This window comes from Heptranchias perlo, chromosome 20, assembly GCF_035084215.1.
Source record: "Heptranchias perlo isolate sHepPer1 chromosome 20, sHepPer1.hap1, whole genome shotgun sequence".
In the NCBI taxonomy this organism is placed as follows: Eukaryota; Metazoa; Chordata; class Chondrichthyes; order Hexanchiformes; family Hexanchidae; genus Heptranchias; species Heptranchias perlo.
In genome coordinates, this window is record NC_090344.1 from 24767216 (window position 1) to 24789105 (window position 21890).

The 21890-nt window shown below is 47.3% G+C and overlaps 3 non-coding genes across 3 annotated transcripts; 2 read left to right on the forward strand and 1 right to left on the reverse strand.

Annotated features, from left to right (window-relative positions):
• Positions 1-12875: 12875 nt before the first annotated feature.
• trnas-cga (transfer RNA serine (anticodon CGA)) lies at positions 12876-12957 on the forward strand. The gene has a single exon. It is a non-coding gene; the product is annotated as a tRNA-Ser (tRNA).
• Positions 12958-15888: 2931 nt separating this feature from the next.
• Positions 15889-15962, reverse strand: trnat-agu (transfer RNA threonine (anticodon AGU)). Its single transcript has one exon. It is a non-coding gene; the product is annotated as a tRNA-Thr (tRNA).
• A 4886-nt stretch (positions 15963-20848) lies between these two features.
• On the forward strand, positions 20849-20933 carry trnak-uuu (transfer RNA lysine (anticodon UUU)). The gene is given in 2 exon segments: positions 20849-20885; positions 20898-20933. It is a non-coding gene; the product is annotated as a tRNA-Lys (tRNA).
• The last annotated feature ends 957 nt before the right edge of the window (positions 20934-21890 follow it).

Genomic DNA, 21890 nt, shown 5'->3' on the forward strand with positions numbered 1-21890 from the left:
CCGGGATTTGATGTCCCAGTGCAAGTGGTCCCGGGATTTGGTGTCCCAGTGTAAGTGGTCGCCGGATTTGGTGTCCCAGTGTAAGTGGTCGCCGGATTTGGTGTCTCAGTGCAAGTGGTCCCTGGATTTGGTGTCCCAGTGCAAGTGGTCCCGGGATTTGATGTCCCAGTGCAAGTGGTCCCGGGATTTGGTGTCCCAGTGTAAGTGGTCGCCGGATTTGGTGTCCCAGTGTAAGTGGTCGCCGGATTTGGTGTCCCAGTGTCAGTGGTCCCGGGATTTGGTGTCCCAGTGTAAGTGGTCGCCGGATTTGGTGTCTCAGTGCAAGTGGTCCCTGGATTTGGTGTCCCAGTGCAAGTGGTCCCGGGATTTGGTGTCCCAGTGTAAGTGGTCCCGGGATTTGGTGTCCCAGTGTAAGTGGTCCCTGGATTTGGTGTCCCAGTGTAAGTGGTCGCCGGATTTGGTGTCCCAGTGTAAGTGGTCGCCGGATTTGGTGTCTCAGTGCAAGTGGTCCCTGGATTTGGTGTCCCAGTGCAAGTGGTCCCGGGATTTGATGTCCCAGTGCAAGTGGTCCCGGGATTTGGTGTCCCAGTGTAAGTGGTCGCCGGATTTGGTGTCCCAGTGTAAGTGGTCGCCGGATTTGGTGTCCCAGTGTCAGTGGTCCCGGGATTTGGTGTCCCAGTGTAAGTGGTCGCCGGATTTGGTGTCTCAGTGCAAGTGGTCCCTGGATTTGGTGTCCCAGTGCAAGTGGTCCCGGGATTTGGTGTCCCAGTGTAAGTGGTCCCGGGATTTGGTGTCCCAGTGTAAGTGGTCCCTGGATTTGGTGTCCCAGTGTAAGTGGTCGCCGGATTTGGTGTCCCAGTGTCAGTGGTCCCGGGATTTGGTGTCCCAGTGTAAGTGGTCCCGGGATTTGGTGTCCCAGTGTAAGTGGTCCCGGGATTTGGTGTCCCAGTGTAAGTGGTCCCGGGATTTGGTGTCTCAGTGCAAGTGGTCCCTGGATTTGGTGTCCCAGTGCAAGTGGTCCCGGGATTTGATGTCCCAGTGCAAGTGGTCCCGGGATTTGGTGTCCCAGTGTAAGTGGTCGCCGGATTTGGTGTCCCAGTGTAAGTGGTCGCCGGATTTGGTGTCTCAGTGCAAGTGGTCCCTGGATTTGGTGTCCCAGTGCAAGTGGTCCCGGGATTTGATGTCCCAGTGCAAGTGGTCCCGGGATTTGGTGTCCCAGTGTAAGTGGTCGCCGGATTTGGTGTCCCAGTGTAAGTGGTCGCCGGATTTGGTGTCTCAGTGCAAGTGGTCCCTGGATTTGGTGTCCCAGTGCAAGTGGTCCCGGGATTTGGTGTCCCAGTGTAAGTGGTCCCGGGATTTGGTGTCCCAGTGTAAGTGGTCCCTGGATTTGGTGTCCCAGTGTAAGTGGTCGCCGGATTTGGTGTCCCAGTGTCAGTGGTCCCGGGATTTGGTGTCCCAGTGTAAGTGGTCCCGGGATTTGGTGTCCCAGTGTAAGTGGTCCCGGGATTTGGTGTCCCAGTGTAAGTGGTCCCGGGATTTGGTGTCTCAGTGCAAGTGGTCCCGGGATTTGATGTCCCAGTGCAAGTGGTCCCGGGATTTGGTGTCCCAGTGTAAGTGGTCCCGGGATTTGGTGTCCCAGTGTAAGTGGTCGCCGGATTTGGTGTCCCAGTGTAAGTGGTCGCCGGATTTGGTGTCTCAGTGCAAGTGGTCCCTGGATTTGGTGTCCCAGTGCAAGTGGTCCCGGGATTTGATGTCCCAGTGCAAGTGGTCCCGGGATTTGGTGTCCCAGTGTAAGTGGTCGCCGGATTTGGTGTCCCAGTGTAAGTGGTCCCTGGATTTGGTGTCCCAGTGTAAGTGGTCCCTGGATTTGGTGTCCCAGTGTAAGTGGTCGCAGGATTTGGTGTCCCAGTGTCAGTGGTCCCGGGATTTGGTGTCCCAGTGTAAGTGGTCGCCGGATTTGGTGTCCCAGTGTAAGTGGTCGCCGGATTTGGTGTCCCAGTGTCAGTGGTCCCGGGATTTGGTGTCCCAGTGTAAGTGGTCCCGGGATTTGGTGTCCCAGTGTAAGTGGTCCCGGGATTTGGTGTCCCAGTGTAAGTGGTCCCTGGATTTGGTGTCCCAGTGTAAGTGGTCGCCGGATTTGGTGTCCCAGTGTCAGTGGTCCCGGGATTTGGTGTCCCAGTGTAAGTGGTCCCGGGATTTGGTGTCCCAGTGTAAGTGGTCCCGGGATTTGGTGTCCCAGTGTAAGTGGTCCCGGGATTTGGTGTCTCAGTGCAAGTGGTCCCTGGATTTGGTGTCCCAGTGCAAGTGGTCCCGGGATTTGATGTCCCAGTGCAAGTGGTCCCGGGATTTGGTGTCCCAGTGTAAGTGGTCGCCGGATTTGGTGTCCCAGTGTAAGTGGTCGCCGGATTTGGTGTCTCAGTGCAAGTGGTCCCTGGATTTGGTGTCCCAGTGCAAGTGGTCCCGGGATTTGATGTCCCAGTGCAAGTGGTCCCGGGATTTGGTGTCCCAGTGTAAGTGGTCGCCGGATTTGGTGTCCCAGTGTAAGTGGTCGCCGGATTTGGTGTCCCAGTGTCAGTGGTCCCGGGATTTGGTGTCCCAGTGTAAGTGGTCGCCGGATTTGGTGTCTCAGTGCAAGTGGTCCCTGGATTTGGTGTCCCAGTGCAAGTGGTCCCGGGATTTGGTGTCCCAGTGTAAGTGGTCCCGGGATTTGGTGTCCCAGTGTAAGTGGTCCCTGGATTTGGTGTCCCAGTGTAAGTGGTCGCCGGATTTGGTGTCCCAGTGTCAGTGGTCCCGGGATTTGGTGTCCCAGTGTAAGTGGTCCCGGGATTTGGTGTCCCAGTGTAAGTGGTCCCGGGATTTGGTGTCCCAGTGTAAGTGGTCCCGGGATTTGGTGTCTCAGTGCAAGTGGTCCCTGGATTTGGTGTCCCAGTGCAAGTGGTCCCGGGATTTGATGTCCCAGTGCAAGTGGTCCCGGGATTTGGTGTCCCAGTGTAAGTGGTCGCCGGATTTGGTGTCCCAGTGTAAGTGGTCGCCGGATTTGGTGTCTCAGTGCAAGTGGTCCCTGGATTTGGTGTCCCAGTGCAAGTGGTCCCGGGATTTGATGTCCCAGTGCAAGTGGTCCCGGGATTTGGTGTCCCAGTGTAAGTGGTCGCCGGATTTGGTGTCCCAGTGTAAGTGGTCGCCGGATTTGGTGTCCCAGTGTCAGTGGTCCCGGGATTTGGTGTCCCAGTGTAAGTGGTCGCCGGATTTGGTGTCTCAGTGCAAGTGGTCCCTGGATTTGGTGTCCCAGTGCAAGTGGTCCCGGGATTTGGTGTCCCAGTGCAAGTGGTCCCGGGATTTTGTGTCCCAGTGTAAGTGGTCCCAGGATTTGGTGTCCCATTGTGAGTGGTCGCCGGATTTGGTGCCTCAGTGTAAGTGGTCCCGGGATTTGGTGTCTCAGTGCAAGTGGTCCCGGGATTTGGTGTGCCAGTGTAAGTGGTCCCCGGATTTGGTGTCCCAGTGTAATTGGTCCCCGGATTTGGTGTCCCAGTGTAAGTGGTCCCTGGATTTGGTGTCCCAGTGTAATTGGTCCCCAGATTTGGTGTCCCAGTGTAATTGGTCCCCGGATCTGGTGTCCCAGTGTAATTGGTCCTCGGATTTGGTGTCCCAGTGTAAGTGGTCCCTGGATTTGGTGTCACAGTGTAAGTGGTCCCTTGTGTTTTGAGGCATCGCTCGTGGCATTTTTCTCCTCTTTCCAACTTTATAAAAATTGTTGCCAGCTTATTAATGCCATTATCCGGCTCTCGGTAGGGCACAGAAAAAATTTGACCTCCTAAGTTTCCCTGAGAATGACAGGTCTGAATTCGAGTTAGAGAATATTTAGCAATTAAACCAGACTGGGCGGGGCGGGCCTGAGGTGCGAATTAGCAACTGAAAAGTGGCGGCACCACGGGGGAGGGCCCGAGCACTCGGGTTTCTGTATTATTTATTTATTTATTTATTTTGTTCATTGCCTCCCTGGCACAGACTTCGATGGGATGACAATAATTAATGTTCTGTTCACCAATTCCAGCTCGCAATGGCGGAGCATTTCCCCAGAATCCCCCGCGGTTCAGAATGTGCCCTATCAATGACGACAGGAGACCAGTGCGCAGGGGCAGGACCGGGCCCCGCTCTGAGCATGCGCAGTGCGAGTGGTGGAGATTCACTGAGTGGAAACAGGCGAGTTGGAGGTCGGGGAGGAATTGGATCTGTGGGTGAGCGGGGAAGTTTCACAAACACCTGGGGGCGGCTTGAGGCAACGAAAAAGAGTAAAAAGGCCCCGTGTTTGCACTTCGATGACAGGCCTGTCAGGCGGCCGCCCGGATGAGCAGTATGACTGGCCGCCATCTTGGGAGAGGAAGTCATGGTGGAATTATGGCGCATGCGCGGCCATCTTGGTACGGAACAAAGAGTGGGCGGGGCTTCAGTGTCCCAGTGACCAGGAACAAAGAGTGGGCGGGGCTTCAGGGTCCCAGTGACCGTGAACAAAGAGTGGGCGGGGCTTCAGGGTCCCAGTGACCAGGAACAAAGAGTGGGCGGGGCTTCAGGGTCCCAGTGACAAGGAACAAAAAGTGGGCGGGGCTTCAGGGTCCCAGTGACCAGGAACAAAGAGTGGGCGGGGCTTCAGGGTCCCAGTGACAAGGAACAAAAAGTGGGCGGGGCTTCAGGGTCCCAGTGACCAGGAACAAAAAGTGGGCGGGGCTTCAGGATCCCAGTGACCGGGAACAAAGAGTGGGCGGGGCTTCAGTGTCCCAGTGAACAGGAAGAAAGAGTGGGCGGGGCTTCAGGATCCCAGTGACCGGGAACAAAGAGTGGGCGGGGCTTCAGTGTCCCAGTGACCGGGAACAAAGAGTGGGCGGGGCTTCAGGATCCCAGTGACCGTGAACAAAGAGTGGGCGGGGCTTCAGGGTCCCAGTGACCAGGAACAAAGAGTGGGCGGGGCTTCAGGATCCCAGTGAACGGGAACAAAGAGTGGGCGGGGCTTCAGTGTCCCAGTGACCGGGAACAAAGAGTGGGCGGGGCTTCAGGATCCCAGTGACCGTGAACAAAGAGTGGGCGGGGCTTCAGGGTCCCAGTGACCAGGAACAAAGAGTGGGCGGGGCTTCAGGGTCCCAGTGACAAGGAACAAAAAGTGGGCGGGGCTTCAGGATCCCAGTGACCGGGAACAAAGAGTGGGCGGGGCTTCAGTGTCCCAGTGAACAGGAAGAAAGAGTGGGCGGGGCTTCAGGATCCCAGTGACCGGGAACAAAGAGTGGGCGGGGCTTCAGTGTCCCAGTGACCGGGAACAAAGAGTGGGCGGGGCTTCAGGATCCCAGTGACCGTGAACAAAGAGTGGGCGGGGTTTCAGGGTCTCAGTGACCGGGAACAAAGAGTGGGCGGGGCTACAGGGTCCCAGTGACCAGGAAGAAAGAGTGGGCGGGGCTTCAGGGTCCCAGTGATCGGGAACAAAGAGTGGGCGGGGCTTCAGGGCCCCAGTGACTGGGAACAAAGAGTGGGCGGGGCTTCAGGGTCCCAGTGACCGGGAACAAAGAGTGGGCGGGGTTTCAGGGTCCCAGTGATCGGGAACAAAGAGTGGGCGGGGCATCAGGGTCCCAGTGACCGGGAACAAAGAGTGGGCGGGGCTTCAGAGTCCCAGTGACCGGGAACAAAGAGTGGGCGGGGCTTCAGGGTCTCAGTGACCGGGAACAAAGAGTGGGCGGGGTTTCAGGGTCCCAGTGACCGGGAACAAAGAGTGGGCGGGGCTTCAGGGTCCCAGTGATCGGGAACAAAGAGTGGGCGGGGCTTAAGGGTCCCAGTGCCTCATTTATTTTATTCTCACTCTGCCCACAGCGGGTGTAGAACTGAACCTAACCAGAGGAGAGGGAGGGAGAAAACTGGGGGTGGAGGGAAGAAATATTGGAGATGGTGGGATGGGTTTGGTTTTCAGCACAGGGAGGAGGGAGAGTGTGTGGGACGGGGATTTACAGCTTTGGAGGAACAAGAGAGGAAAGAATGTTCCACAGAGACTAGAATTGTCTGTTCTGAATTTCTATCCTGTATTTACAGTGATGACTTTTGTAAACTCCTTTTCCAGGGTACGAGAAGGTGAGGATTTGCAAACATCGGTGTGAGTGGAAAAGCACCGAGACACACACACCCGAGTGAGAGTGTTCCAGTGCACTGACTGTGGAAAGAGCTTTCACCAGTTGCACAGCCTGAAAAAACATTGCACCATTCACAGCGGGGAGAAACCGTACACGTTTTTCTGTGTGTGGACGAGGCTTCAACTGGAGAGACACAAGGACACCCGCACCACGGAGAAACCGTGGAAATGTGGGGACTGTGGGAAGGGACTCAATTACTCTCTTAGCTCGAAACTCATCGACGCAGTCACACCGGGGAGAGGACGTTCACCTGCTCCACACGGAACAGGAAAAGCACAGTTTCTGGTCTGGGGTGCGTTACCTGATCTCACCCGGAGTGGTATCAAGCATCAGAAAGCAGGAAACGCCCAGGCTTAGTCCCAGGCCTGTGCGGAGTTCGCTGTTCTCAGGCTCGTGGGTTCGAGCCCCACTTTGGGTGTTTTGTGTTTTAATTTTTAGGCTGATTTCACAGGCGATCCCCAGTTCGAAATTCCAAAGGCAGAGAGCTCAAGGAGTATTTGATATAAATTAGATTCAAGGGCAGTATTATAAATGTCCTCCTTGATTCTGGACCTTGATCTCTCTCCAACCGCTCGCTGCTGCAGATTGAACTTTATTTCAATTCACCTGCAGCTCGGGGTCAGTGCGGATCAGAGGGGCTTCGGGCCCGTCTCTCCCTTCACAGCCCATCAGTGCAGAGAAAACAAGCGAAACTTTACACACATAATGTTTCTTCAACTTTTCATAAACACTTCATTATTTTTCACTCCACGTCCAATATTGTGAGTCCTCCCCTGGTGTGTCCACTTTCTGTGTTTATAAACAGTTCAGTGTATTTCGTTCCGTGTCCAAAACTGTGAGGTCTCCCCTGGTGTATGAGTATTTTGTGTTTATAAAGTGTGTAAATTATTGACCGCGGGTTTGTGTGTAGGGGGTTTGAGGGTGAGCTCTGATTCCCGCTTCCTGATGGATTGAATGGAGGAAAGAATGAATGAGAGAGGCGCGATGTGGGAGACGGGATGATGAAAGAACGTGTCCACGAACCTGGTTAAAAGTGGCCAAACACAAGATAATATTAAGATACCATCAGCAGAACATTAACATAACCTGAGCTCCGAGATCTGGTCGGGTCCCATTCCCCCGAAGTAAGGAATGAGCGGGAGAGGCAATTCCGCCCGGTTTATATTTTCTTCCAAGGCGATGCCAAAAACTGCCACTTGCGATGGAGCCGAAATTGGGAATGCAAAAATCTAAAAGTCCCCGTTTCAATTCCGAATTTCCGCAATATTTGGTTGTTTTGCTTTCGTCCTTCTGGTTTAAACTCGCATTTATTTACACTGAAACTTCAACCGGCACTGGAGGCTTGGGGAAGTAGTGGAGAGGCATCAAGGATGAGAAATACTGATAGCATCTTTATTTAGCTTTTTTTCTATATTTCCTTCTGCATTTTTCTCTGTTTTTTGCCTCTCGGTGCCAGGCGAACATTTGATTTGAAGCATTTGATTCCAAAACTGATGCCTTTTCCACATCTCGGAGCGGTCAGACACGCTCTGTCTGTTTGTTACTCCTTGTGACCATGAAAGGGAACAGGCCCCGAGTTGAACGTCTATCAGCAAATCGACAGAGAGATAACACAGCGGGAATAAAAATCGATGCCTCACATTGTTAGATACTCAGTGATACAGATTGTAATGTGTGTCAGTAAACATGCCCGGATACTGAGTATTGTAAACAATTTTACAACACCAAGTTATAGTCCAACAAATTTATTTTAAATTCCACAAGCTTTCGGAGGCTTCCTCCTTCGTCAGGTGAACGGTGTGGACTGAGTGACACAGATTGTAATGTGGGTCAGTAAACATACCCGGATACTGAGTGACACAGATTGTAATGTGGGTCAGTAAACATACCCGGATACTGAGTGACACAGATTGTAATGTGTGTCAGTAAACATACCCGGATACTGAGTGACACAGATTGTTATGTGTGTCAGTAAACATACCCGGATACTGAGTGACACAGATTGTAATGTGTGTCAGTAAACATACCCGGATACTGAGTGACACAGATTGTAATGTGTGTCAGTAAACATACCCGGATACTGAGTGACACAGATTGTAATGTGTGTCAGTAAACATACCCGGATACTCAGTGACACAGATTGTAATGTGTTTCAGTGAACATACCCGGATACTCAGTGACACAGATTGTAATGTGTGTCAGTAAACATACCCGGATACTCAGTGACACAGATTGTAATGTGTTTCAGTGAACATACCCGGATACTGAGTGATACAGATTGTAATGTGTGTCAGTAAACATACCCGGATACTGAGTGACACATGTTGTAATGTGTGTCAGTGAACATACCCAGATACTGAGTGACACATGTTGTAATGTGTGTCAGTAAACATACCCGGATACTGAGTGACACAGATTGTAATGTGTGTCAGTAAACATACCAGGATACTGAGTGACACAGATTGTAATGTGTGTCAGTAAACATACCCGGATACTGAGTGACACAGATTGTAATGTGTGTCAGTAAACATACCCGGATACTGAGTGACACAGATTGTAATGTGTGTCAGTAAACATACCCGGATACTCAGTGACACAGATTGTAATGTGTGTCAGTAAACATACCCGGATACTGAGTGACACAGGTTGTAATGTGTTTCAGTGAACATACCCGGATACTGAGTGACACAGATTGTAATGTGTGTCAGTGAACATACCCGGATACTGAGTGACACAGATTGTAATGTGTGTCAATGAACATAACCGGAGAAATGATTCTGGAAATGGAAAGAAATAGAGAGATAGAAAAAGAGAGAAAAGAGGCAGATCGAAAGGGATGGAGACACAGAAAGGTGAGTGGGGAAAGAAGGTGAAAAGAAAAATAAGAAGATGTCTTTCTCCGCCCCAAGGGCAAAGACATGTCAAACATTGTAATGGATGTTATTCAAAAAATACTCCTTATGACTTTTTGTTTGGATTTGCTCGTTTGTAAAGTCTACCAAACTTTGAAAAGTTACCAAAACAACATAAGAGAAATCTCACGGCCCATACAAGGATCAAGCCCGCGACCATGGTGTTACTAACATCACGCTTTAACCAACTGAGCAAACCGGCCATGGATGGAGTGCCATGGTCATGGGCTTAGCCACGTGTTTTGGGTGGTCTGTGTTTTATTTTTTGCACAGGGTGATCGGGTTATTGCACAAACATTGAATAAACCACATCCGGTAAACATTGTTACTTCTTTCTGTATAAAACTAACCATGGTGTAAATCAAAATTAACAGATAAAGAGCACGTTACTGTAAAGAATTAAATTCTGATAAATATTATTTTACTAGCAATGAACAGCCCATCCCCCAAACTCTGCCACGCTATAAAACCTGAGGGCAGGACCCTGAGCTACTGTGAGAATGATATCACCCCAACGTGATTCTATCACGCTTCGTTTTGACGTGTTGTCAGATGTCTGTCTGTCTGTCTGTCTATCTGTCTGTTTATCCGTCTGATTGCGCCTCTGCCTTATTCTCGGGCTTTTTGTTTGCGGGCTGCAGGCCTCCATCCCAGACTGACCGTCTAACCTCCCGGACCGTGTGAAGGTTGATGTGTATGTGGGCTTTCAAAAGGCGTTTGATAAAATGCCAAAGAAGAGGCTTGTCAGCAAAATTGAAGCCCATGGAATAAAAGCATGGATACGAAATTGGCTTCGTGACAGGGAACAGAGCAGTGGTGATCTTTTGGTTTTCGGACTGGAAGAAGGTATACAGTGGTGTTCCCCAGTGCTCGGCACTCGGATCACTGCTTTGTTCATCTATATTAATAACTTGGACTTGGGTGTGCAGGCACAATTTCAAAATTTGCACATGACACAAACCTTGTAAATGCAGTAAACAGTGAGGAGGATAGTAATAGACTTCAAGAGGCTGGTGGAATGGGCGGACAGATGAAATTAAACGCAGATAAGTGCAAAGTGATAGGTCTTGACAGGAAGAATGGCACAATTCTAAAGGGGGTGCAGGAACAGGGGGTATGTGTGCACAAATCGTTGAAGGTTGCAGGACAGGTTGAGAAAGTGGTTAAAAAAGCAAACGGGTCCCTGGGCTTTGTAAATAGCGGCATAGAGAACAAAATCAAGAAAGTTATGTTGAACCTTTATAAAACACTGGAGCACAGCTCCATGTGCGTTGCGTCGACAAACCCTCTGCGTTCTGGCCCCTAAATGTCAAACATGCTCTAGAATTAAGTCAATCCTGTTTTCTGCAGCGCTGAAATGTCTCTCGGCGGTGTATAGATTGAAGCGGAAGGTGAGTTTATCACAATTCAGGCGATCTCATAGGTGCAGAATGAAAATGCTCCTTTAATTGGCCGGGAATCAATTTCCGTTTCCTCGGGTGGCAGGTGAGAATTCTACCAGTGAAACAGCGACATCCACACATTAGCGGGCTGCATGTGTCCATTTGGAAACCTGTCTGAAAGAACATTTAGTCTCACAAATCTCCTCTGCTTACCCTGCACATTCTGATTTACATCCCTGCAGTGGAAACGCTTGCAACTGCCGTTGCCGTGTAGTAGGACGTTAGACAAATTTGGAATCGTGCGACCGGTGCTATTTTATATAAGTTTTGTTCAATGCTCAAATAAATATGAACTGGAGATAACGGGCGCATTTCCTTCTCTCAGAGAGATACTCCACCGCGGCAGAGCCTTTTAATTGGGAGCCCAATGGTCTCTTGCAAAATTTCAAGATGCGTGAAGGAAACTTCACAATATTCCACAATTGGAGTCTGGATAGACTGGAGAAGCTGGGATTGTTCTCCTTAGAGCAGAGAAGGTTGAGGGGAGATTTGATAGAAGTGTTCAAAATCATGACGTGTTTAGATAAAGTAAATAAAGAGAAACTGTTCCGATTGGCAGAAAGGTCCAGAACCAGAGGACACAGATTTATGGTGGTTGACAGAAGAACCAAAGGCGATATGAGGAAAACCTTTTTTTACTGAGCGAGTAGTTATAAACTGGAATGCGCTGCCAGAAAGGAGGGTTGAAGCAGATTCCATCGTGGCTTTCAAAAATATTTGAAGGGAAAATATTTGCGGGTCTACACTGAAAGAACGGGGGAATGGGACTAACTGGATTGTTCTGACAAAGAGACGGCACAGGCTCCATGGGCCAAATGGCCTCCTTCTGTGCTGAAGCGATTCTATGATTCTATGATTTTATCTCTCCCAAGCTCCATCTTAAATTCTGCTCACTTGATATTTAGGTTATTTTTTGCATACTTTTTCTCTCTGTCTCTGTATCTCTCTGTGTTTTCCCCTGATGGACTCCTCAGGCTTCCTTGAACGGTTAAGGCTGATCGAACCTGCGACAGCAGCAGAGAAGGGTAAAGATAGAAAGACTGAGACGGTAGGAAAAGTAAAGATCCAACCCAGAAGAGGAATTCGTAGCTAACGTCTACGCATTCATGACTCTTTGTCCTCACAGTAATTTTAGCCCAGTATAAAAGGAAAGACAGTCTTGTATTTATAAAGCGCTTTTCACGACCTCAAGACGCTATACAGCCAATGAAGTATTTTTGAAGTGTAGTCACTGTTATACTTGTGGTCGAGTGGATAATCTGTGGATGCCGAGGGAGACAACAATGTAGCTTTAGAGCAATTAATTCTGTAAAGTCTCACTTCATAATACAAGTCGCACATTCAAAACGAATGTGGTAAAGAGAGGCTAATAATGTTGATATGAAATAGAATACAACTAGACATTGCTGTACATCGGAATAGAAAACCTGATCAGATGGACCGGTCGGCTGTGGGTGGCACCGAATTCTGGGTTGGTTGCACCCCTCTGTTATCAGTGGCTCATTGATCTTGGGATGATTCTCGCTTTGAGTATTTGCTGATTGACATATGAGAGAACCCGGACGAGCCCTGCCGTGTTACCATTTTTAGTGCAAAATCACTAATTGGCTTCTCACGTCTTGTCAGCGGTGTAGTCGGCAGGATTGTCTTAATTCCAGTGCATGGAGGAGGACAGAATGCAGAGGTTCTGTCGACGACAACACACATGGAGAAAGGAAAATGTCTCAAGATGGTGTGAAGATTGAAGCTGAATGTAAATGTATCCCAATTCACGTGACCTCATGAATGGAGAATGAAAATGCTCCTCCATTGGCCGGTAAAGAAACGCGAACATCCCGCATGGCAGGCGAGAATTTTGCCCCTGAAACAGCAATGCCCGCACAGGAGTCGGCTGCATGTGTCCAGCTGGAAACCGCTCTGCAAGAACATACATTCTCATAGATCTCCTGCGATAACCTTCCGCATTCTGATCTGAAGCCGTGTAGGCTTCGTCGTTTGCAGCTGCGATGACCCAAAGATTAAGGCGTTGGACTCGCAATGTGATTTTCCTACCCAGCTTCGACGCAACAAACGTGGAGAAAGGAAGATATTACAGAATGTTGAGCAGATTGAAGCTGAGTGCGAATAGATCCCAATTCACGCGTTTTTATGAATGGAGAATGAAAATAATCCTGAATTGAGCGGGAATCGAAGCCCGACCTCACCACGTGACAGAGGAGGATTCGATCACAAAAACAGCAATGCCCGGCGTTAACAAGCTCCAACTGTCGAGTTGGAAACCAATCGGAGAGAGCATCGTATCACAGATCGCTTGTGATAAACCCACGCATTACAGCCGTGCACTACATATGTTTGTGGCTGCGATGGCCGAGTGGTTAAGGCGTTGGACTCGAAATCCAATGGGGTTTTCCTGCGCAGGTTCGAATCCTGCTCGCAGCGCTAATTTTTAAAGTTATGTTTACTGCTCAAACAACGATGAACTTGAGTTGACGAACCGCATTCCCTCTCTCAGAGAGATGCTTCAGCACGGCACATGCTTTTAATTGGGAGCCCAATGGTCTCTTGCAAAATTGCAAGACACGTGAAGGAATTTCTCCCAAGCTCCATCTTAAATTCTGCCCGTTCGCAGAACTTGACATTTATACGATTTCTTCCTATACTTTGATCTCACCCTGTCTCTGTCTCTGACTCTCTGTGTTTTCCCCTCATGACATGGCAGGCTTCCTTGAACGGCCACGGATGATTGAACCTGGAACACCAGCAGAGAAGGGTAAAGATGGAAAGACTGAGACGGGGAGAAGCAAAGGTGCAACCCAGCTGATGAATTCGTTACTAATGTCCACACATTTATGTCTCTTCGCCCTCACAGTGAAAAATCAGCAATTTGAGTACAGTGCACTTATGGTAGAGTGGACAATATGCGGATGTTGAGACCGACAATCGAACCGTTGCCGTGGTGATGAAAGCGCCGAATCCTAAACACTGGACCGCAAGGAAACGCATGAAAATTCTTTGCTGCGAACAAGCAGAGCAACGCGGCCTTTCCCACTTGCCCCTTTGTCATTCAGGTCATTTTTGTGCCAGATAAGCTGCTCGCACAAAATGGCATTTTCTGTTCGAACTACTATCTGGACAGAAGGTGATGTTCAGGCAATGACAGCACCAAGTGCAAGTAGGCATGTACATGAAATGGAAAGTGAGGTAAAATACTACCACAAGCTGCTGATGGACATGTTTCCATTTCCAAAATTCACGCACCGAATCAATGGAAAAACTGCAAGGCAACGCAGGTCCATCGTGCATCATTTGAAGCAACTGGCAGTTTAAAGTGGCATTTCTTGCTGCTCCTGTCGGGGGTGAGGGAGAGACACTGTCGGTACCTGCGTACAGTTTGATTTTGTACAGAACTGTCCAGTAAAGGAGCAAATATACCGGGGCTGTGAGATATTCTATATTATTCATATTTAACGAAAGGAATATCCGCAATCAGAAGCTGAAAAGAAGGGAGAGATAAGAGGCCTGAGAATAAACACAGAGCTGAATGAATCACGGAAGTGTGAAAGTAAAATAAATTTCATCAGTTCCACTTTATCTTGTGCGCAATCCTGGGAGCTCCCCGGTGGACTGATGGTTAAAATTCAGTGCTCCCACCGCCGCGTGGTTCCATTCCCAATCAGGGAATTAACTTCAACAAGAGTTATGAACTTATTAAATTAACCACATGAAGCGAATTAAACCCTGTTCGTAGTTGAATGACTGTTTTAATCATCATTAATCAACCGATAACTTTCTATTTCAGACTGAAGGAGATGCTGACGTGATTACCGAGAGACAGTCAAAACTTTAATAAGATTTTTGTGCTTTGCATGCGATGAAATTTCATCATTTTATAGACTGAATCTTAAGAGTGCGATTATAAGCTCAGTGCAGCCGTTGTTAAATTTCAAATGAACAGGCAATTGTCGCCGCTTATCACAGGACCGCCCGAACTGGTTCTACAATCAAGATGAAAGTAACGCAACAAGGAACTTCTGATACAACACGAAAGGCATCGGGCGATGACAAAAATCCCCACCGTTTTCCTTTTCCAAAATAAAGGGTGTGACATTTCTTCTCTGAACATAGAAAGAGTCTGGTCTCGCTCATCAGAGAAATCTCTATGTCACAACGAACCGTCTCTCCTGCAGCTCGTGCGGCCTCCATTCCGGCCTTTCGCGGGCTTGTCTCTCAAGATGAATTGTGATTTCCGTGATGCCAATATTCCATTCCTTTATATGATTCATGTGCCTGATTTCCCACCGCAGGGTAAATGGCGGACTATCAGCCCTGCTCAGCTGGCAATGATCACGGTACATTTTCTTGCAGACAAACACACATTGAAACCTTGGAATTTTGAGGCGATGAGGAAAAAGAAAATAAGGACTCAAACATCAAACTTTCGCACCACTGAAACAGGCGGAAAAGCCCTCTGTTAAATGCGTAATTCACTGAGCTAAACCTTGAGGCGGCAACAGCCTATATAACAGCTGTCAATGTCAGTTCACTTTTGCAAAATCAATAGTTGAAGCTTGCAGGTGTGAAAATCCAACGAGCCGCTCTTCACTCTTAAACCAGCAACTATGAAGCTAAGAGAAACGTGCCGGAGAAATACTCGATTTCAGCGCGGTGACACTGGTCCAGAGTAAAGCTCAGTTAATATGATCGCCGAGTGGCTGGCTGGTGGATTTGGAATTCCTGAGCGACCGCACTGCGCAATTTCCAGATCCGCTTGGAGCACCAATCCCTTCACTTCATCACTTACAGGGACAATTCGATTCTCGGTTTCTTTTCCCTGAGCTTGGAGAGATCTTAAAAATTGAAAGCGACCAATATCAAAGCTAACCTCGTCACCGACATGCTCACAGATACAAAGTGGCCACACTCTGCTTCAGTGAGATGAAAGCCCAGAGCGGTTTCAGGGTCGAATGCAATTGTAAGCAAAGCTCGTTCAATGAAAGTGCAGGTCATTGAGGTGCCTTTAAAGTCCTGATTGTTTGAACTGAACTTCTTCCGAAAGCGTTTGAGATTCAGGTGGAGTGATTTGGGGACTCCTTTTCCCTCTTTGCAAAAGTTTGAACCGCAGCTCAAGATCCAAAATCTAGGGCTAAATTAGGGTTTCTCCGGGGTGTGAACCATCGAATCAATAATTATACCACGACCTTAACGAGCGCAGAAACAAGAACGTGTCACGAACACATTCTCTGAGAGGGCTGTCCGTACGATGAAACGGCATTTCTGAAGAGACTTGCTGATCAGTTCCGTGTTTGCTCCTGAACAAAACACAGCACTGCATGCTTCTCAAATTCACGAAACACCATGAATTACAAAAAAAGGCACCGCTGGGAGTTGAACCCAGGATCTCCTGTTTACTAGACAAGCGCTTTAACCAACTAAGCCACGGTGCCAATTCACGGGGTTGTTTCCCACCTCCTCATTAATATCTATCAGCTACACGTCACATTCTGTTGTGGGTTCAGACTGTTTTATCTTTGTCGATTTCGCTTGCCAGTTCACCTGTGAATCCCGATACTGCCTGCATTTCAAGCTGTGTTTGCCTTTCTGTGTCCATCAGTGCTTTGATACACGAATGAATATGTGTGCTTGTGTTTGTTTGTTACTTTAAATAAAAATTAGTGATGGACAATTCTCGCTCTGACACTGAAGAACTAATTAAGCAAATTTCACAGCGAAGTGTTGTTTATTGTGGTGCTGAAACTAAAAAAAATCGCAAAAGGTGCAAAGAGGGAAAACGAGAAAAACTTGTGATTGAAATTAAGGACAACTTTCAAGGTTTTTACACGTATATTAAGAGACAGAAGGGTGACTAAGAGTAATGTGGGCCCTTTAAAGACAGATGGAGGTTATATTGTAATTGAAAATCAGGAAATGGCAGACTTGCTGATACTCACAGAAAGGCATGAGGACAATATACCACAGACAGAGGAAAACTGAAAATAAATCAAGGAGATTCAGTGTAAGTAAAATAATGGTAATGGAGAAAATAATTAGACTAAAGATAAACAAATCTCCAGGACATAATGTTCACCACCCTAGGGGATTAAAAGGAATCGGTGAGGACATTGTACATGCTTTCGTCATGATCTTTCAAAACTCTCTTGATTCAGGAATTGTTCCACGGATTGAAAAATTTCAAATGTCATTCCATTATATACGAAGGGTAGGAGAGATAACGCAGGAAATTATAGACCTATTAGTCTGACGTCTCTTGTGGGGGAGTTACCACTATCTGTCATTAGGGAAAGAATAACTGAGCACTTGGATAAACATGAATTGATCAGAGAGAGCCAGCATGGATTTGTAAAGTGTAAGTCAAGTCTAACGAAACTAGTTGAACTTTTTGAAGATGTAACTAACGTAGTAAATAATGCAGTGTCTATGGGTGTTATATGCATATTGACTTCCAGAGCCATTCGATAAGGTTTAGCATCAGAGACTGTTAACAGAAATGAGAACATGTGGAATTCAAAGCAACCCATTGCCATGGGGAGCGAGTTAGTTCGGAGGTAGGAGACAGAGAGTCGGGTATGTACACAAATTGACAGGATTTGATTAATGGTGTCCCCCAGGGATCTGTACCGGCGAATCATCTTTTTATTTTTTGTATAAATGAGGGAGATAAAGGAATAGAGAGCGGTATATCCACGTTTGTCGACGACACCAAGTTAGGTGACTCAGTGAGTAGTGTCGATGGGAGCATAAAGTTGTAAAGGGAAATTAACAGATTAGGTGAGTTGATAAAAGTGTGGCAGATGGAGCTTACATAGAATTACATAGAATGTACATCACAGAAACAGGCAATTCGGCCCAACCAAACTATTCTGGTGTTAATGCTGCAGACGAGCCTCCTCCAACCTCTCTTCATCTAACCCGATGAGCAAACCGGAATATTCCTTTCTCCTCCATGTGCTTATCGAGCTTCCCCGTAAATGTATCCATGCTATTTGTCTTAACTACTCCATGTGGTAGCGAGTTGCACATTCTAACGACTCTCCGGATAAATATGTTTCTCTTGAATGCGATATTTGATTTATTGATGACTATTATATTCATGGCCCTAAGTTTTGACGTCCCCAATCCCAAAAGGAGAAACGCCTAATCTACATCTGTCCTATCAAACCCGTGCATAATCTTAAAGTCCTATATCAGGTCACCCTCAGCCTTCTATTTTCTATAAAAAAGAGCCCCAGACTGTTCAAAGTTTCAATATGGGGAAATGTGAGGCCATCCACTTTGTCCCTAAGCAAGATAAATCAGAGTATTTCCGAAATGGTGAGAAGCTAGGAACTGTTGGTGAGCAGAGATATTTTGGGAAATCAAGAAGAGTTGGCAGACAGGTGCAAAAATAATTAAAAGGGCTAATGGAATGTCGGCCTTTATCTCAAGGGAGCAGGAATTCAAACGGGTGGAAGTTATTTTACAATTATATAAACTCTGTTGAGACCAAATTTAGAGTACGGCTTTTAGTTCTGAGCACCATACCTCAGGAAGGATATATTGGCCTTGCAGGAGGTGCAGCGCAGAAAGACCAGAATGCTACCGGGGCTAAAATGGTTACACTGTGAGGACAGGTTGCGTGGACAAGGCTTGAATTTCTTTGTGTATTGAAGATTAAGTGGTGATGTAATTCAGGTGTTGAAGGTGATTAAATGATCCAATGGTGTGTGAGTTGGTGCTGAATCGGTCCCCTTCAGTGAAGAGAGGGTCGGCAGGCGCCCAGCAGACACGGCTCGGAACAGGACTCGCTTCTCTCCGGCGGCAGCGGCTGGTTTAGAGAGATCACTCTGTGTGCTGATGTTATTCCGCCTCCCGCACTCTTGGAGAACCGCGGAGATCGGTCCTCATTTTTCTGTTATGAATCCGGCTCCATCTGTTTACTTTTGACGGGAGTGCGTCTGATCTCAAGTCAGTCAGAAGCGGGTGCAAATCATACCACAAGCACAGCGGCTCGGGGACTGGCGACTGTTTTTTTATTGGGTCTTTTTTAAGGAATAAGCTGTGCAATGTTTGTATAATAATAATAATCAGAATTAAGTTTGATACAATGAAGGTTTCTTCAGTTATTTTCCATTTCCACCCTCACCAGTTTTATACAGTAACAGGTAACAATGTTTAAGGGAAGTGATGTCCAGTGTTGGTAGAATCAGTGTAATTTAACTTGATACATTGAAGAATCTCTTGTCTATCCCAGACTCGTATCTTAGGTTTAGACCCTCACCTAGTTTAAAATCGGTCACTCACTGATATAAATAAACCAGTAACATCCCCGAAACCTCAGCGTGAATGTTTGTTCCAATACTTAGTGACGGTCCCAATTTCTACTGAAATTCTCAATCAGCAAATCCCAGAGGCTGTTTCGGGTTTGACAAACTGTGAAACAGATTGTTCTAAAAGCCGGAAAGAGGGAAACGCCGGTGGTTGATATAAAGTGTTAAAAATTATCTCTTTCTGTTTCAGATTCATCTTTGTGTGTTACTGACTGGAACGACTATAACGGAACCCAGTGACTGGTTAACGAGTTGAACTGAGTCATTGGCCTGTGTTACAGACCGGCTCGTTGGACCTGCTCATTTCGACTCATCTCATTGTCAGCTAACGGGAAATTACTGAAGTTGAGGCTGGTGAATAACAGCTCCAAATATCAATCCTCTCCAACACTGGGGACAGAGTCTTCCGACAAAGAGGGATTTTCACTCGTGCAAGTTCCATCCACGTATTCTGCTCTTCATTTCCCTGATCTGTTTGATGCGCCTTTCACTTCAATTCACGACTTAAAGGAAAAACTCGGTTTTACAGTCGATTTTCGGGTCATGTGGTTAGATTTCATGTCATTGAACTCGACCCTTATCAACCCCAATATCATCATCTGCACGTTTGACAAATACAAAGCGGCTTCAATCGCGGTTTTGCTGCACAACCGGTTCAAAGATACTGTCGGGAATTGGAGGGTCTTTCAAATCATGACACGAACATAACAGTTCGCACTGCCGTTTTCCCCAAGACGATTCAGATTCATGGGGAATGATTTCGGTCTGGCGGTTAAATCCGTTCCCTCTTCACAAATCCGTCTTTGAACCTATGTCTTTTAATATTTTTGATAACTGATACCAAATCGGTTTGCCCTGTACTGTACATTACTTTTTAAATATTACAGATAAGCGGAGCACTTGAGCTGTCACAGCTGTGACTTTGACTTTTCTGCCCCTCCTCTCGATCTCCCCGGCAACTGCCACTAACCACAATCTTCTGTCACACTTCTCCATCAGAAAGTTCCGAACCTCAGTTTTCAAGTCAAATAAGGCTCATCTCTTCAGTCAACGACAGCCCAGAGAGAGTTTGTTAGTTTCATCTCACATTTTCTCCAAATCCTTCTTGAAGTACTGTCAAAAATTGTCCTTAAGTTAATAATAATAAAATTAAAAGTTCTTATCTTCTGGGGTTTTGTTTCAGATTCCACGGCTTTTAAAGTTTACTGCGGATGTTGAACGAAGCGCATCTTGATTGGAGGCTTCTGTTTGTCACGAAACGATAATCGAGAGACCGAAAGTTAAACGCTTTTGTGCTCTTGTCGCGCAATCGAACAGTTCGCGAAACGTTTTTGGTGCTCCAGAAATGCTCAGGTTGTGAGTTCGAACCTCACCGATAAAAGTCGAACTTTTCGCTTCAAACATTTTGACCGGAGTTCAAGATACAACTGGTCTGTTCCATGTTGCATCAACTTCTTAGTGTTCCCATCTGGGCAGTTGGGTTCCTCTGGCCTACCGTCTTGCAATAGCAGGTGCTTGTTTACTTGTTCATAGGGGGAGAGGGGCAGCTGATATGACAACGGGGCCGTACGAGATCTTTAAATCAAAAGAACCAAACACACAATTTTTCTTTTCGTTAAGAGGTTATTCATCGGTTGGAAGTTTCGTGTAAGGAAAATTTGGAAGGGAAATTTGCTGCCTGGTGTCAATGTATAACGGAAGAAATTGTTCAGCTCACAGATGTTCATACGGTGAAAGGTCGAGAGGCATTTTCCATCACCCGTGTGGGACAATTTAGCTTTTGAGCCACTGGGTAAAGTGTTTTTTAATTGGTGCTCACTAATAACAAGACATTTGGCAGAAAAAAGAATCATAAATCACAAGTTCGGAGTCCATGTTTCTTACGTCATGTTCAACACGTTACTGAGAATTTTATAAATCGGATCTTCACCATGGTTCGACGTCTCCGAGGGATAAGTCAGAGTCCTACCATGGATCTGTATAATAGAAGCTTTTTTGACTATAGCGCCTGAGTAGCTCAGTCGGTAGAGCATCAGACTTTTAATGTGGGTCGTGATCTGAGGGTCCAGGGTTCAAGTCCCTGCTCAGGCTATAAATTTTGAAACAGCTGGCTTCACAAAGTTCTGCTTTGCATCGGAGCAACAACTGCGGGTCAAACGATGCCTGCGATGTGTTGTCAAAGCTTCCGTGGCATCTTGTTTCCCAGGGATGGGCAGTAATGCTTTGTCTGAAGCGGAATTTTCTGATTTCCACCAGCAACAAGGACATATTTGCATTGGAGGCAGTTCAGAGAAGGTTCACTGGGTTGATTCCGAGTATTGAAGGGTTGTCTTGTGAGGAAAGATTGAACAGTTGGGTTTATACTCATTGGAATTTAGAAGAATGAGAGGAGATCTTATGAAACATACAAGATTCTGAAGGGACTCGATAGGGTAGATGCTGAAAGGATGTTACACCTCATGGAGGAATCTAAAACTATGGGGCATAGTCTCAGAATAAGGAGTCGCCCGTTTAAGACGGAAATGATGAGGAATTTCTTCTCCAAGAGGGTTGTGAATCTTTGGAATTTTTACCTCAAAATGCTGTGGAGGCCGAGTCATTGAGCACATTCAAGGCTGAGTGAGACAAATTTTTTGATCAGTGAGGGAGTTAAAGGATATGGGGAAAGGGCGGGAAAGTGGAGTTGTGGTAAAAATCAGATCAGCCATGATCTCATTAAATGGCGGAGCAGGCTCGAGGGGCCGAATAGCCTAGACCTGCTCCTATCTCTCTTGGTCTAACGTGTGAGTGGAGAGAGCGAGGCCGGACAGACGGCCTGAATGTTGTTGCTGTCGTGGCCTCACACAATCCAGGAGCTGGGGAACATCGAACATCGAAAAACTGATGTGTTTGTTGCCGCGGCTGCAATGTTGTTTATGACTGTAGTTATTAACCGAGGCAGCGCTGCAGGATCATTTAATGATCTTTCACAAAACAACTGAAACCAGTCGCAATGTGCAGCTTTGAGAGGGGCTTCCTGTACCGTCAGGGCAGGAAACGGGAGTGAGG